Here is a 2,442-nt window from a genome sequence, read left to right as displayed (position 1 = left end):
TGGGGAACATTTTCAACACTTTGGGGCATTTTTAAACACTTTGCTCTTTTTCCCCCTCTCCCAACCAGGGGGCCTTGGGAGCCTCCTCCTGCGGGGATGGGGAACCAGGGGCCTGGGGAACATTTTCAACACTTTGGGGCATTTTTAAACACTTTGCTCTTTTTCCCCCTCTCCCAACCAGGGGGCCTGGGGAGCCTCCTCCTGCGGGGATGGGGTACCAGGAGGCCGGGGAACATTATTCAACACTTTGGGGCATTTTTAAACACTTTGGTCTTTTTCCCCCTCTCCCAACCAGGGGGCCTGGGGAGCCTCCTCCTGCGGGGATGGGGAACCAGGGGCCTGGGGAACATTTTCAACACTTTGGGGCATTTTTAAACACTTTGCTCTTTTTCCCCCTCTCCCAACCAGGGGGCCTTGGGAGCCTCCTCCTGCGGGGATGGGGAACCAGGGGCCTGGGGAACATTTTCAACACTTTGGGGCATTTTTAAACACTTTGCTCTTTTTCCCCCTCTCCCAACCAGGGGGCCTGGGGAGCCTCCTCCTGCGGGGATGGGGAACCAGGGGCCTGGGGAACATTTTCAACACTTTGGGGCATTTTTAAACACTTTGCTCTTTTCCCCCCTCTCCCAACCAGGGGGCCTTGGGAGCCTCCTCCTGCGGGGATGGGGAACCAGGGGCCTGGGGAACATTTTCAACACTTTGGGGCATTTTTAAACACTTTGCTCTTTTTCCCCCTCTCCCAACCAGGGGGCCTGGGGAGCCTCCTCCTGCGGGGATGGGGTACCAGGAGGCCGGGGAACATTATTCAACACTTTGGGGCATTTTTAAACACTTTGGTCTTTTTCCCCCTCTCCCAACCAGGGGGCCTGGGGAGCCTCCTCCTGCGGGGATGGGGAACCAGGGGCCTGGGGAACATTTTCAACACTTTGGGGCATTTTTAAACACTTTGCTCTTTTTCCCCCTCTCCCAACCAGGGGGCCTTGGGAGCCTCCTCCTGCGGGGATGGGGAACCAGGGGCCTGGGGAACATTTTCAACACTTTGGGGCATTTTTAAACACTTTGCTCTTTTTCCCCCTCTCCCAACCAGGGGGCCTGGGGAGCCTCCTCCTGCGGGGATGGGGAACCAGGGGCCTGGGGAACATTTTCAACACTTTGGGGCATTTTTAAACACTTTGCTCTTTTTCCCCCTCTCCCAACCAGGGGGCCTTGGGAGCCTCCTCCTGCGGGGATGGGGAACCAGGGGCCTGGGGAACATTTTCAACACTTTGGGGCATTTTTAAACACTTTGCTCTTTTTCCCCCTCTCCCAACCAGGGGGCCTGGGGAGCCTCCTCCTGAGGGGATGGGGAGCCAGGGGCCTGGGGAACATTTTCAACACTTTGGGGCATTTTTAAACACTTTGGTCTTTTTCCCCCTCTCCCAACCAGGGGGCCTGGGGAGCCTCCTCCTGCGGGGATGGGGAACCAGGGGCCTGGGGAACATTTTCAACACTTTGGGGCATTTTTAAACACTTTGCTCTTTTTCCCCCTCTCCCAACCAGGGGCCTGGGGAGCCTCCTCCTGCGGGCATGGAGAACCAGGGGGCCTGGGGAGCCTCCTCCTGCGGGGATGGGGAACCAGGGGCCTGGGGGGCCTCCTCCTGCGGGGATGGAGAACCAGGGGGCCTGGGGAGCCTCCTCCTGCGGGGATGGGGAACCAGGGGGCCTGGGGAGCCTCCTCCTGCGGGCATGGAGAACCAGGGGGCCTGGGGAGCCTCCTCCTGCGGGGATGGGGAACCAGGGGGCCTGGGGAGCCTCCTCCTGCGGGGATGGAGAACCAGGGGGCCTGGGGAGCCTCCTCCTGCGGGGATGGGGAACCAGGGGGCCTGGGGAGCCTCCTCCTGCGGGGATGGAGAACCAGGGGGCCTGGGGAGCCTCCTCCTGCGGTCATGGAGAACCAGGGGGCCTGGGGAGCCTCCTCCTGCGGGCATGGAGAACCAGGGGCCTGGGGAGCCTCCTCCTGCGGGGATGGAGAACCAGGGGGCCTGGGGAGCCTCCTCCTGCGGGCATGGAGAACCAGGGGGCCTGGGGAGCCTCCTCCTGCGGGCATGGAGAACCAGGGGGCCTGGGGAGCCTCCTCCTGCGGGGATGGGGAACCAGGGGCCTGGGGAGCCTCCTCCTGCGGGGATGGAGAACCAAGGGGCCTGGGGAGCCTCCTCCTGCGGGCATGGAGAACATGGGGGCCTGGGGAGCCTCCTCCTGCGGGCATGGAGAACCAGGGGGCCTGGGGAGCCTCCTCCTGCGGGCATGGAGAACCAGGGGGCCTGGGGAGCCTCCTCCTGCGGGGATGGAGAACCAGGGGCCTGGGGAGCCTCCTCCTGCGGGGATGGAGAACCAAGGGGCCTGGGGAGCCTCCTCCTGCGGGCATGGAGAACATGGGGGTCTGGGGAGCCTCCTCCTGCGGGG

The sequence above is a fragment of the Callionymus lyra genome, unplaced genomic scaffold (genome assembly GCF_982586985.1).
Source record: "Callionymus lyra unplaced genomic scaffold, fCalLyr1.hap1.1 HAP1_SCAFFOLD_127, whole genome shotgun sequence".
NCBI lineage: Eukaryota > Metazoa > Chordata > Actinopteri > Syngnathiformes > Callionymidae > Callionymus > Callionymus lyra.
This window is presented reverse-complemented; position numbering follows the sequence as displayed.